Source organism: Anas platyrhynchos, chromosome 16 (assembly GCF_047663525.1).
Source record: "Anas platyrhynchos isolate ZD024472 breed Pekin duck chromosome 16, IASCAAS_PekinDuck_T2T, whole genome shotgun sequence".
In the NCBI taxonomy this organism is placed as follows: Eukaryota; Metazoa; Chordata; class Aves; order Anseriformes; family Anatidae; genus Anas; species Anas platyrhynchos.
In genome coordinates this window covers 9,874,893-9,889,651 of record NC_092602.1, presented here as the reverse complement: position 1 = coordinate 9,889,651, position 14,759 = coordinate 9,874,893, and the positions used below count along the sequence as shown (strand labels likewise).

The 14,759-nt window shown below is 46.7% G+C and overlaps 1 protein-coding gene across 8 annotated transcripts in view; it reads left to right on the top strand.

Moving 5' to 3' along the window:
• Nucleotides 1-2,140: 2,140 nt before the first annotated feature.
• HIC2 (HIC ZBTB transcriptional repressor 2) overlaps nt 2,141-14,759 on the top strand; it is an 81,423-nt gene continuing 68,804 nt past the window's right edge. For 4 of the 8 annotated variants that reach the window (XM_021273496.4, XM_005021168.6, XM_027470273.3 and 1 more), the window contains exon 1: nt 2,141-2,570. The gene's annotated coding sequence lies outside the window, so the exon portion shown is untranslated. Of the gene's footprint in view, nt 2,571-3,153; nt 3,174-14,759 lie in introns of those variants that run through there. The other 4 variants (XM_005021167.6, XM_072024259.1, XM_027470272.3 and 1 more) reach the window with 2 other exon arrangements.

Below are 14,759 nucleotides of genomic sequence, written 5' to 3'. Positions count from 1 at the left end.
GGTTCTAGTGACAGCGCCAGGTCTAGCTTTCTCATTAATTCTTTTTCAACCTTATAATTATCATGTATATATGAAGCTGAATGCAGTGCTGCATCCTACCATATCATTTCCAGGTGCCAGACACCTAATTTCTCTCTCTTTTTTTTTTTTTTTGTCTTCACTGAGACATTTCCTCCATTTCCTTAGGGATGCTCATGAATTGATCGTTCCCAAACCTTGAAAGGATTCAAATAAAATTTTTGCACACCAGCTCCAGCAAATCTTATGATGGGATTTTAGGATGTTTCTCCTCTTCTTCCCAACCTTCTTCGCTCTGTTCACACTCAGAGGTTATCATCTGCATAGCAAAGTTGGCACACAGACTGAAATGCTTATGCCTCAAGCCATTCCTGTGCAAAACCTGGCACCTTTGTTCAGATGTTTGATGAAAGTGGGTTTGAACTAAGACGTGGGTCTGTGAACTGGCAGGGACACACAGACTGTTCTGCTGACTCTGTTTCTGGGGCGGTAAGCTTCTGGGGAAGGAAGGAAGGCTGAGGGCAGGCAGTGGCATTGTTGAGGTCTTGAAATGACACACAGATTCACAAAAGTGAGTCTTTCTAAACCCAACTGCCTAAACCAGCCTGAAATAACTCCAGGATGCATTTTGTTTCCCTGTTTAGGTAACATGGTGCAAGGACTTCTGTTTATTTGCCTACCAATTCCTCTTGCACAGCATGAAGCAAATGGCTACCTACACCTCCCTGGCTATTTGCAAGGCCGCTTAGCTTTAAAATACAGCTAGGAGCAGCACCACCAATCTTAAATTAACTTTCCCGGTGGGGGAAGAGTCTTGAATTGATCCTTATCTACTTCACTGGGTCTTGTGCTGACAGTCAGGTTTGCTGTTCTCACTGCGGTTAAAGTGTTCTGCTCTTTATGGGGTGTACTGTGAACAAACCACCAGTCCAGACCTTTCTGATACGGCTGTTGTGATCTGTCTTATCTTTATTTGCTCCTCGAGCCACTTTGGTAGGGCTGAAGAAACCATCTCCTGCAAAAACACTTTGAACTCTGGATGAGCAACTAAAAAATATCTTTATTATTGGAGAAGGAGAGCTTAGGCTGCAGCTGCGATACAGCTGAGGTGTACGCGAGCTGCAGAGATCTGCACAGGAAGTGGCCGAGAGCCGCTGGTGTTGGAGCTGTTAGGGAATTCTTAGAGCTGTGCTAAATGGTAGGCTCGGCTTCACTAATGAATCACCTTGCTCAGGCTGCAGGGAGTTTTGGTTATGGGTGGCAGGGATGGCACAGAAGGACAAAGAATGTCATTTCACACTTGCAGCTAATACAGTGATTCTCACGTGGGATGGCGGAAGAGCTCTTGTGCATAATTACTATAAAAATGTTTATATGCATTGCTCCTGTATTACAGATTAACTAGCTACTGTCTTTATAACACTGATGGGGAGAAGAGGAACAAAGGTACAATTCAGAATTCTGCACAGTTGTACTTCGTGGCAATGGTCAGTAAGATTAAAATATCAGTTCACTTAACATTTTACAAAATAGCATTTTGAGCTGGCAAGCTGTGCACATGCTTGGTGTAAGCATCTGAGTAGCCTCTGCTTGCTCAGAGTGATTACTGATGTGCTTAAAGTTAAGCTTGCATGAAAGTCTTTGCAGGACCAGGGATGCAAAATACAAATAACTTTTTCCCTCAATATACTTCCAATAAGTAAACTAACCAAAAACGTAAAACTTCAGATTTCTACTGATTCTATAGGTGCAAAGGCCACATCTTCATCTGTGTCACGGATGGTACGAAACGCTCTGTCAGTCCTTAACAAATAGACAGGAGTGATAAAAAGCTAATATGCAAATTGTGTTAACATGAGCATGCTTTCTTAATTTGTGTATAAAGCTCATTTAGGATTCCGATACATGTGCAAGTTATAATCTCTATAATTTCCCTTAAAACACACTTGAGACCTCATCGGTGATGGGGGAAATAATCTTAATAAATGCCCTTTTTTGCTGCTCAAAATCTGGGTGGGAGCTGCAGTATTTGGGCTGCCGGGAGCCAGTGGTTGGGCTCGGGGCTGGGTGTCGGGGTGTGGGTGGCAGGGAAGGGGGGCGGCTCGGGGTGGGGGAAGCCCTGGTCCCTCAGTGGGAATTACCCAGCTCCCGTCCCTCTCCCAGCCCTGCCGCTGCAACATTTATTGCAAAAGCAGGAAATTGCTTATTACTAAACTAGCTGGCAAGGGAGCGGGAGCCGATGCTGTTCCACACTGGCACAGCACTTGCTTAGCTGCTGCTTCCCCTGCCTCTCCTTGTTCCGCTCTTTCTTCTTCTTCTTCCCCCTCTTTCTCTCTCCTCTCTCTCTCTCTCCTCTTCTTTTTTTCATTTTGGCTTCTATTCAAATGTGGGTCAGGGGTGAGCGGCTCCCAACGTCACAAGCTTGCAAGATGGCGCTGGGAGGAAGGCTGTGAGATGAGGAACAGGCTGGTATAAACCGAGAGGACAGGAGAGGGAGAGGAGGAGGAGAGGGGCAGGGGAAGCCAAGCTGCTGCTCCAGATGCAATAAGAAGGTAACGCGGAGCGGGGCGCGGGCGCGGCCGGGGGCGCGGGGCCGCGCGTCCCGTTGGGGCCGGGGGCTGCCGGGCTCCGCGGTGCAGCCCAGCCCCGCTCCCCCGCTCTTTATCCGCCACCCTCTTTCTGTGCCCGGCTGCACCGGGGCCACCCGGCAGAGCCGCCGGGGGGGTGGCCCCTCGGTCCCTTTGCCCTGCGCTAGCCGGGCGGCAGTGCCCCGAAAGCAAAAAGAGGATTTTCCGTGCTCGGTGCCGTGCCCCCTCCCTTCCCTCCCGGTCCCCCCCGGCTCTCCCAACGCGCTGCCCCCGGAGCTTTGGGGTCGGGGCGTGCAGACGGTGCGGTGGCCGCGGCGCCTGGCTGGGGATCGCCGCTGTTGGCTATTTGGTTGGAGCGGCTGGAAACTTTCCCCCTCCTCCCGTGCCATTTGTGTGTGTGTGTGTGTGTGTGTGTGTATGGGTGTGTGTGTGTGTGCACGGGGGTGCGCTGCCCCTTCCCCGGCGGCGGGGGGCTCGGGGCGGGGGGGCCGCAGCTGCCGCCTGCCCGCCGGGGGTGCCCGGCAGCCCCGGAGCTGCCTTTTCCCCATCCCCACTCGTGCCTTGCAAGTGAGCCGGAATTTTTGTGTCTTTATTTATTTATTTTTAACCCCCCCGAAGGGAAGGAACGGAGCCTCGGGGTGCAGGGGTGGGGGGGTGGGGGGTGGGGGGGCGTGTTTGTGTTGGGAATCTGGCCGTATTGTGGAGGAGAGGGCAGGGAAGGGGCTCCCGGGACTCGCATCGCCTCCTTCCCCCTCCCCTGTCCCTCGGCGGGGCTGCAAGGCGACGGAGCCAGGCCGGCATCCCCCAGCCAAACCCCCTGCCCCTGCCCCACCGGGCACCCCCTGGCCCCGCAGGCACCGCGGTGAACTTTTGCCCCGGCTCCCCCCTTTCCCCGCCGCCCCCCTGGGCCGCTCGGGATGGCGGAGGGAAGGAGCCTCCGGCCCCGCTCTCGCTGCCCGGCGCTGCGGGTCTCTGGCTTTTGTTACGGCACCGGCTGGGATGCAATGGACGGAGCGCAGGAGCGCGCACCCTGCCCGCCCGGCTTTGTGCCCCGGAGGAAATGCACGCCCCCCGCCCCGCCAGCCAGGGCGCAGCGCTGCTCCAAAAAAATAAATTACAAAAAAATATTATTGAAAAAATAAATAAAAACGGTCCGTCCGGGCTGGCAGCGCTGTGGCCGGGGCTCGCTCCGCGGTGCCGCCGGAGCCGCGCTGCCCGGTCCCGTGTGAACGCGGCGCGGAGCGGGGCGCAGCCCGGCCGGGTTCCGCATCCCGGGCGTGCCGGTGGCGGGGCGAGCCGGGCTTTTTGGTGGTGGTGGTGGTGTTGGAGGTCTGCTGTTTAAGAGAAAAGCAAAGCCTTGGGCGGGGAGACGGGGGGGTGGGGGGGGGGGGGTGGTGGGCGAGACCGGGGGGTGCGCGGCCCCCTGCGCGGTGCGCGGCCCGGCTGCGAGCCCCGCGGTGCCCGCGGCGCCCTGCTCCCTCCCGGCCCCTTTTGTATGGGGCGAGAGCCGGCGGCGAGAAGTCAATAATTGACCCGGGCTTGGCCGCGGCCCAGGTGGCAGTGGGCACAGCGGCGAGGGGGCGGCTCTCGGCGCGCCCCCCGCGCCCCCCGTTATCGCGGCCGCCAGCTGCGCTCCGCCCGGCCCCGCTGCGCCATCGGGCGCTGGGCTCTGGGTGCCCTGCAAACTTTTCCGCCGCCCAAGCCGCAGCTTTTGGAGAACTCGGCTCGCCCCGGCGGGCCGCCAGGCTTGTAACTTCACGCTCGGTATCCGCGAGTCGGGAGGGTGGACGTCGCTCGGCATCAAATTAATGAATTGGCTGAGGAAGCGAGGGGTTTAGCGGTGGGTGCTGCGACCGCCCTGGATGGTGCTTTGCTGTTAGAGTGGCTCCGAGGGAGCAGCCAGAAGGCAGAGGGAAGAGCATCAAAATTGCATTCTGCTAATAAACTGTCCTTTGACCAAAACTGGTTTAAATTTATTGCGGAATGCTGTTTATATTTGAATGGCTTCCATGTTTTTCCACAAATTAAAGGGGAAAACAATATGCAATAGTCACTTTCGTTGGAAAATGTCAGAACTGCGAGCAGATGTTTGCTATGCTTGATAAATACAGTGTATAAACAACTAGTATTTCAGGATGACTTATTACTATTTTTTATGACTCAGAACTATTGTATATGCTACAGCAGCTCTGGAGAGAACGCTGTAAATGGCTCCTTAGGATTTCACAGCAAATCTACATGGAGAAAATGACATATGGAAAGAAAATTGACTTATTTCCACAACTGCAAGTGGCCTCCTTTTTGCGCCTTTTCATTAGCAATCTAATCCTAAAAGCATTAGGAGCAATTATTTGCAGTGGTGCCTGACATTCTAGGTCTAATTATTTAAATCAGTTTAACTTTTGATGGTTGACCCATCAGGTCAAATCTGTGTGCCCTTTGTTATATTTATTAAAAAAAAAAAAAAGGAGGGGAGGGGGGTCTTCAAACTTGCCACCTGCCACTGACATATCATTTTAGCTCCGGAGGAGATCAGCATTAAGAATAAGCAACCTCTTACATTTGTTACTTTCCATTCTAACACGGGTAAGGAAACCCTACATGAGCGCCGTGCTCTTTTGCATCTAAAATGCATTGCTTAATCACGGCAGACTTGTGTGGCTGGAGGGGTGCAAGCAGGAGGAATGGGAGAATCTGAGGATACAGCAGGTTTTTCTTATGTCACGCTTCCTAATCTATGTGAAATGCAGATGAGGCACAGATACATAAAAGGGATGATTTTTCAGTGTTTGGGGAAAATGCTTCTGCCAAGGAGCTGGGTGAGCTCTAAATCTTTAATGCATAAAGACATAGCTCATGTTAGTATTCACATACGTTGCTGGGCAGAATGACTTATGGATGTATAGATAGTAATAAGTATGGCAAGATGCTTCAAGCACTTGCTATCACGTGGTGCGTCCTAGTGTCAGTGCTGAATTGTTTGGCAGAAGCCAATGTGTGACAAGGGGTGGGGGAGAGAGAAAGAGAAAAAGGAGGTTGGAGGCCTTATTCCGGAAGGGTACGTGCTCAGTGCACTTTGGTTAGCTGTTTAGAATGACTGGAACAGAACCTAATGTCAGTCGGTTTGGCTGTGTTAGTCGGCTTGGCTGTGAATGACTGAAACTCCCTAACACGGCTACTGTAGCCCCAAATTGGTGGTCGCAGTACAAAATTTGAAGTTGTAACCAGCAGATCATGCAACAAGAGTTCTTATTTTCTAGCACCTTTACAGCTCACAGTAACTAAGAACTGTCAAACATAAACTGCATGTTGTGCATTCCTTTGACCTTGTCTAGAAAATAGTGCATGGCTACATGGCTATTTTTTGAGCTCTTGCTACCTTCTTTGATGATAGATGTAGAGAAACAGGAAAATGTTTGAGAGCTGAAGTACATTTCCATTTGTATCAGAACTCCTGTATGTGCTAACTGCAGTGTTTAACCCTCATATCCAGTCTGATGAACACACCGTAGCTTGAAAGACAGAAGGTACTGGCATTAGGAGGTTTTTGTGTTTCTTCCACAGAAAACCAACCTTCCAGCCCCCTAACCAAATCATCCTGATCAGGTGTAAGAACAGAGCTGCCCTCCCTGGCAGTATCAGTGGAAGAATGTTGCCACGAAGTGGCATTGCAGTGTAGCAGCAAATGTGGTCTTGGAATGGAATAAAATAGAAGACATTTGTGACATAGCCACTGTATTGGCTATATGGTGATGGGCAAAGCTCAGTGGGAAGGAGAACCATTTCAGCATCAGTGGACATGCCTACCCTGCTGGGCTTGGAGAAAAATTAACAGGGCTCAGCTGTGGAATTATAACAGAGTCCTGACCCAACCGTAATATCTTTTAAAAATAAAGATGATTTCTCCTTTGGTTTGGTGTGGATTGAACCACTAAGGCTGCTTAAATTGGTTTTAATCTTGCTGTAGTATCAGGGACAAGGACAATGTAATGTAATAGTGATTTCAGTTTGCTGCGCTGCAGCTCACTGGCAAAGCAACTGTATTGGTTTGTTTAGTGTTTTTTTTTTTTTTTTTTTAATCAGCTGTTACAGTGTGCTTACTCCTCTCAAAACCAGTAGAAACAATGTAAAAAAACGTTCCTGAGAGTTGTATTTTCTTGTTCAGTTAGCATCTCCAGCTTCCAACAGAATGCCAATTTTATGCTGGGTTTCTTTCCTTGAAGTGTGTGAGTATTACGCGCTAGCTGTCCAAACATGTAAGTTACTCACACTTCTTGTTTGTAATTCCTGGAAAGAAAATTCACCCTCCAGTGCTGGCTCCCACAAAACAAGGAAGAAATGAAACGGTGAGGTCAATCCTGAATTTTAAGCTGATATAAAAGGGATTGTTACAGTAGCTGTACGAAGGCGGCTACAACACCGCAATAGCTGTACCTGCTGTAAGTGACAGGTGGGAGAAGTTTTGTTCTTTTTCATCTATGCCTGGATGACGGCCCAGTGCTGGCCACAAACTGCAATCCAGGATTAATCCTCACATAGTGTTTTCTTTCTATATATCAGATTTCTCATTTTGTTAATAAGCACAGCCTAGCATGCACTTCAAGTCAGCTGTTCTGGAGTGGAAGCAACAGGGTTGTGCATTATTGAAATGACGGCTCGCAGGCTTTCCTAGAGACCGTTTTGTCTGACCAGGGCAGGGCGGAGGGTGATCCTTGTAATCACAAATCCTAAACAGCGATTCTAGTTACTGATTTTACTTAATGGAAAGGGGTGGGGAATCTAGTTTATCCAGGATTACATACGTACTCTTTCACATTTTCTTATTTGGAGAGGCTAAAGAGTGATCTTTTACACTGAAAACCTCAAGTGGATGTTCAGAAATGGACCTATTGTGGGAAATGGTTGTCAGCAATAGGCTTCCTTCAGTGTGGGCTTATTGCTAATGTAGAGAGGACAAAACTGCTTGGTTCTGCTCCAGAAGACACACTGCAACATGTGCAGACAGCTAAGCTGGGAAATGAAGGGTCCCAGCCTTCAGCAGACAATTAGAAGACTTTATAAAGTGTAGGGAGCTTCCTGCTCAAAACAGTCATCAAGGGCTGCTTTCCTAATAAAAATGGCCCTGAAAATAGGATATACTTGCTCCTTTTGTAAAACTTTCTGAGACTTCTATGTGGGAACTAGGAACAATTTCCTCCTGTCCTTGCAGTTTTAGATACTGGATAGAAAAACTTGCCGGTGGTGTCCTCAGTCAGGTTCTGGATGGGAGGTAGAGAGCATTTTACTTCAGTATGCTGGCCTGAGGCATTAGCTGTCCTTCTGTCTCTTGGGTAAAGGAAGAGGGGATAGCTTTCAATAATATATGTTTGCCCTATCCACTCCCTTCCCCTGCTGAACCAAACAATATGCAAGATAAAATTGTCTTCAGATCAGCCTTGTGCCATGGGTTTAAATGAGACACAACAGACTAACTGGGGAAGAAACCTCAGATGGCAAACAACCTCGCTATGTTCTTTATACTGGGCTAGTCCCATTTATACGTGGGCTGGTTTAAGATGACAGAGGTGTACAGCAGATTTTTTCTGATAAATGTGTGATCATTCCCTATTGTATAAGAAAGGATTCAGTGTGTGGATTCAGTTTTCTGGGCGTCACATAAAGACACTGCCATGTAAGACTCCACTCACAGTGTTTCCATCTGCTGTCAAGATGCCAGCAGTCAGTTTGACAGTTTGGAGGTCTTCTCTTGTCCGATAAAGAACAGAATAGAGTGATTTGCATGGCCAATTTTAACTGTGAATTGACACCAGCCAACAAGAAACCTTATTTTAAAGCTCTCTTGCTTGCCTATATAGTAGATACTCTCCAGTGGAAAGACTGGATCTCACTGGTTTGTATCTATTAAAACATGTGGACATGCAACCAAACATACCATTAAATTTGGCATTGTTTTCTGTTAAGCAGGAAGACAGGGCTTAACACATTCAAGTTATGATTTAACATGCAAATCAGGAGCAAAATTAATTTACTGTGTTATTGTTTATGATAAATATACCAAGCAACTTCTATAGCATTGATTTCAATTAATGCTATAACTGAGTATTTTGAAGTGCTAAATTAAAAATAATACTTGGAAAATGCTTTCTTATCAAAACACTTCTTGATGTCCTCCTAAGATCCCTTCCTATGTGACTTACTCCATGATTCTTATTCAGCTCCATTTTAAATGCAAAGCAAATGAAATGTTCTTTGAGCAAAAGGGGATTCATGATTTTCTAGCAATGCTGTTTTTTTATGAGTTTAGAACTAGCAGATACTAGTCTCTAACACCTAGTTTTAATTTGGAAGGAAGCAAGTTTTCCTGCCCTTCTACCCTTCCCAAATCTCCATTGCTTTCTCCAGTCTGAAAGAACTGGTTGTTGAACTAAAACTAAAACTGGAAGAAAACATCCCCTCTGTCCCTTTACAAGAGGGTACTGATGCAAAAGGTTAGTAAAGTGCCCAGAATTTGATGAAACAATAAAGTAGTGGCTTTCTCTATGTAGGATTTGACTTTCCTCAGATCACATACATTGTTTTTTTAAACAAGAGCTATTTAAAAGTATGCTTGAAATTATGCCAGTGTATAGTGAGACTTGAACTTGTGCTGATTTTATGTAATGTTCTTTCCCCCACCTCTGGAAGGGTGAGTTGCTTTGTTGTTTTTCTTAGTTTCTGTTCATCCTTATAAAGTATATAAAGGATTCAGAATGGTCCTCATGTGGAGCTTTTTGCATCAAACTTCTTGAGTCCTTGAAAAAGGCTCTTTGTTCATTTTCTAGACAGTTCAAATGCTCTTTGATAATGTGATATTAATGACATGATCATGCTTGGTCTTCAAAGAAAAACGTGGATGTCCTCCTAGGCAGGAAAATATCTACCAAAGCTGTATATGGCAGGGAATCCACTGAAAAATACAAATGTGCATGTACATCTATGAAGTGTACACAGCCAGCACTGAAGTACCAAAACACTAAATAAAAGGGATTTGGGGGTGAGAATGATAGCTGTCTTGTACTTCAGATATCACCAGACTGGTATTGGCTGAGAGTGTTTTAAAAGCAAAGGAACTTGAGACTTGGGAAATATTTTACACTGAAAACCTGGTTTTAGGTATTTACTGTTACGAATTGGTGCAGTGCTTGAACATATGCACACATTTAATTCTTCTGGGTGAGCTGTGGTCTAGGGAACTCTGGGTTCAGTTTGTGTCACTGATTTAAATTTTCCATGCTATGGTCATAAAGGAAGTTAAGCAACTTAAGTTTTCTGCATGTTTAAAGTATGGAGAATACAATGTTCTTGGTTTGTCTTGTGTATTTATCTTATAAATACTCATCATATTTAAACGTTTGCACAACGGGACCCTGACCTTAGCAGGGGCTGTAAATGCTGTCATCGTACACATAATTCTAATCAAGCTTCAAAATGGTAAAGTTGCCAAAGGACTAACACTACGGTATTCTGCAAAACTCACACTGGGCAAGGAAGAATAGAAAAGATCACTCTCCTGTCTTTCAGATATGCTGCATTTCTCTTTCTTACTTTGTTTCTGAAACAATATTTCCAAAATTGTTATGAAAATTGAAACGTGCCAGGTATAGCATTCCCCTGCATTGAAAACTATTTTTTTGTATTTTTTTTGGGGGGGGGAGGTCTGTTGTGCACTGCCGGTCTCTTCCTGGAAACAAATAAGTTGCTCTAAATAATCTCTTTCAGGATGCGCTGAGCAGCAGCTTTGATTTTTTTGCCTTTCCTCCTTGGGTTGTGTGGTGCAGTGCCAGCATACAACATGACGCAACAGTCTTGGAAATTCTTGGAAAAGCACTTCCGCTTGCTCTAGGTAAAAATTGTATTGGCAGCAAAACTGACTCTGCTGTTTACAAGTTGGCAGCATTCTTAAGTGAACTCCAAAAAGAGCAGTTAAATGTATGTGGTTCGGCATACCCATCCAAGACGCAGAGGTGTTTGAGACTCTTGGCCTGTTATTATGGGTGGTGCCTCTGGAAAGGGAATGTCTCGAGTATTTCCCCAAGAGTGGACTTCTTTTTAGTAGCTGTAGAAAGCTGGCTTGTCCCAGTTTTGCTGGGTCTTCCAGTTTCTGGCTGTTCATTTTAAGTGATGGGTGTAATTGTCATAGTGATATTACTTAGCTCCTAAGTGAGGGAAAAAGTCACCTGGGCAAGGGGAGAGGACTGTTACCCATTATCTTCATTCTGACAGTCAGTATTACTGGGGCTAAAACAAAGACTTGAGTATGAGAACCTGCTTGCTGCTGATTTACCATTTGATTCTGGAAAAAACATTTCATCTGTCTGTACCTCTCCATTGCTACCTGGGTAAGGGCAGGATAGTCTGAAGATGGGCTGAATTTCCATTAGCATTTAATCATCAGTAAATAACAGTAGTAGCCTCTATTGTCTAATATTTCACCCTGCTAATGGTACACGAGGATATCATGCTGAATGCTGTGCTAATAATTCAGTGGCTTGTAAGAGGAAGCAAATGCCCAGAACACCAGCACACTTAATTGTGCTGCAGTAGTGGAAACCACGCTGTTATTTAAAAGCTGTGTGAAGGTATAACTAACAACAGAGGACAGTCATGGAAGATGTATATTTTAAGGGTCTTGCTGGAAGAGTGATCTTTGGAATATGGAATTAAAGTATTTACCTAACCAGCAAAGAGATTCTGTCTACCCTAGGATCTGAAAATGCTTTCTTAATTGGTAAACTACGCTTTGCAGTTCTACCTCTGGTATCTTCATATAACGATGCTATGCCCAGCATTTTTGAGATGTTTTTTATGACTTTCTGAAAGCTGCACAAGGGTTCTCCCTTAGCAGAACAGAGGGCACGGCCACAGCCAGACAAACCAGCTTCCACTCCCAGCAGATGCAGCAAATGACTGATTAAGCACCCCAGTTTTTCTCATTTGTAACAAACAAACAAAATCTCCCCTTCCCTTCCACATTTTGAGGTTCACGTGAAATGGACCAGGGCTATGTGACACCAGCTGTACCATTTCAGGAGATCTATCAGTCATTTTAAACCTAAGACCCAGAGTATCTAACACCATATGCCAGAGGCTTGGGATGTTCCCCAGCCCTGAACTGGTTGGACTAGAAAGGGGGAAAGGAGTCCAGGTGAGTCCAAGCACATTTCCATGTGCGTCTACTCTGATATTATTCAGAATATTTGCCTATTTGTGCTTGCTTCCTCCATGGTTACACACGGACCTGTGCTACCCCCGTGTTTGTCTGCAGTGCCTTGGGTTGCATCCCCACCAAAAAGCAACCAAGGAACAAAAACAACAGAAAAAGCCAACCAACCAATACCCAACGAAACAACAACAAAAGAACACAACCCGCAAACCAACCAAACCAACCAAACCCCTCAAAGAGCCACCCTGAGCCTAGCTGGAGCACAGGGCCAACGTAGCCCTTCCCGAGGTGGAGGGGAGGCTGCTTCCCTACAATGGCTTTGACCATCAGAAGCGGTGTGTGGGAGGGTATCTGCCAGCGCTGGGGCTGTGCATTGACTGGCTGGGGTCACGTTTTTGTAAGTGAGAAGGTAGCAGCTGTCCTTTGTGGCATGCAGGACGCAGCATTTCAGGGGAAGTTGGGGATTTTTTTCCGCTCGGTGCTGTGCCACGCTGCTGTCCCACCCCCTCCCCCTTGTCTGTTTTCGGGGGGAAGGGGCTGGGTGCCCAGCAGGAACGGCAGCGCTGGCACCGGGAGGGAAGTCGGCCTCTGCTAAGCTTACACACGACCGGAGGCTAACCGGTCACGTTTGTTGCTTTAATTTTGGATTTGGTTCCCAGTTCTTTTAAATCTTCAGGGAGGGAAGGATGGCAGCGTCTGAAGTGGAGTCAGTGTAATGCCAGGGTGCGGGATTTCCCTAATTCAGTGCTCGTCTGGTTACTTTTTAGCAAAATGCTTGAAATTAAAGAAGTGGAGAGGCAATACGGACACGGTGGTTTTGCAATAAAACAAAATAATGAACAGTGCAAACTGGCTGTTGGTCAGAGCGCAGTCTTCAGGGGAAACTGTCTCTAATAGATGTCATTGTAAGGGTAATGCTGCACTTGGCACCAAAAATTAGATTTAATGCCATAAATGGAGATAAAGCACGTTGCAGCTGACAATATACTTCCAGACCATGTCCCTGGCTAAGAAGCTTGCAATGCAAGGCACAAATAGGTGCAGTATAGATAACTGCCTGGGGGGGAGCAGATTCTGCAAATGCTTACTCAGGCACTTCGCTTGAACCCAGTGTGACTGCTGGGGTAAGAGCTTGCACAATCCTGCCCGAGGAGCGGGGCTGGAGCCTTATAGCTGTTGGGTAAAGCAGAACTGCTCGGGGGGGTTATTTATTTTTCAAGTGCCTGGTGAGGCTGGTGTTAAGTAAAAGCCTGCTTCCGACCCTGACTTGTATGCCTGCTTATTTGCTGATATTCTTAATCACCTGTAATCTAGAATTGCAAAACTCCCGTGGATACGCTAGTGATGCCTTTGTAAAGGTTCTCTAGCAGAAAAAAAAATCAACTGGATTTAAAAATCACATGCTTCTTTCAACACGCTTAGCTATAACGTTCAGTCCTGCCAGCCTGGTGGGCTGAGGACATTTCGGAAAAGGTCAGAGGGCCACACTGAGTACTATGGGTCCAATTTCCCAGGCTGATTTGTTGCCTGAACACTTTAAAGGGAGTGGAGCACCTGCAAATCCCCTTCTGGGGATTCCCTTAAAATGTGGGGAAGCCTCCAACAGGTGTGTGGAGCTGGCATGGCCTTGGCCCTAGGTGGGGAGAGGTGTGGCTGGGACACGTCTGAACCCGCGCCTGGGCTGCAGCAGGGAGGCAGAGGCTGCGCTGGTAGCAGCTCCCAGCTCCTCTCACTTCCCCGCGTGTAGGGAAGGGATGCTAACCTCCACAAGGCACTTCTGGGAGCTGTTTCTACTTTCCTGCAGCCCGTGGAGAGGAAGTGGGCAGTAGGGCAGCATTTGTAGGGCAAGGCAATTGCAGCTGCTTGTCCCCCCCTTGGAGAGGCAGCGGCTTGGCTGCAGGGGCAGATGCTAATTGTATCAGGAAAGAAGTGGGAGGCAATAGAGCTGATTCAGATCCCTGGTTTAAAAATCCTTAGCCTGGCTGTGTGAATGCCCGATTAATGTATTTTCTTCTCAGATTCATTTGCTTTGAGGTCACAGTTCAGAGGCTTGAGAGAAATTGGCCAAAACATTACAGGTCTAACGGGAGGCATGGCACATGCTCATTGCTTAGGTGCTCCTCATGTAAAAGGCTCTGACAAAGCTAAGTCCCAGACAAGCTCCGGTACTTCTGTGCCAGAGAAGGCTTTGGCTGGGATGTCTGCTTGGGTAGGGGTTTGAATCTTCCCTTTTATTAGGGAGCAGTTTGTTGGCTGGCACTAAAAAGTTATTCCTTCTGATGGGTCACTGGATCTTGCTCGTAAAGCTTATTTAAAAAACTCTATGTTTAAGGAATAAACAAAACATTTATTTTGCTTTCATAAAAAAAAAAAGCATAAGCACTTATTTTGAGTAGGAAAGAAAAGAATTATTATTCATATGAAGTCAGTCTCTGCAGTGAATGACCAAAAAAAGCCAAATTGCGAGGGTACACCAATTCTACTGAGGGCAGAAGGCATTTAAATTCTGTTCATTCCCAGAAGTCTTAGAGAGGAATAAGTTTTCTCTCTCTTGCTTCTTGTCAGAGGATTTGGCAGAAAGAAATCTACCTCCTTCTCAATCTAGTTTTTAGAACACATTTGCTCTTTAAGAACAAGTCAGCATGGTAATCCTGTTTCATGTTAACTGCTATGAAATATGGTGTTAACTTTTTAGCCCTATAGTGGCAGGAAATGGGATTTAAGATTTTTTTCCTTGAGTATGGAAGAGCTTAGGAGCAGGATTTCAATAATAAAATTCCTTACAATCCTCCCTCTGAGTCTGTTCCCCTAGACTAATCTTCTTTCAATTCGTATCATTTGTCTATTATGCAATTTGGTGTATGACTAACCATGATAGTCTTTAAATGCAAGCTGATGCTTTAGATCCCAGTGCTGGCTTCGACTTAAGAGTCCATCGAGCCATCTTATTT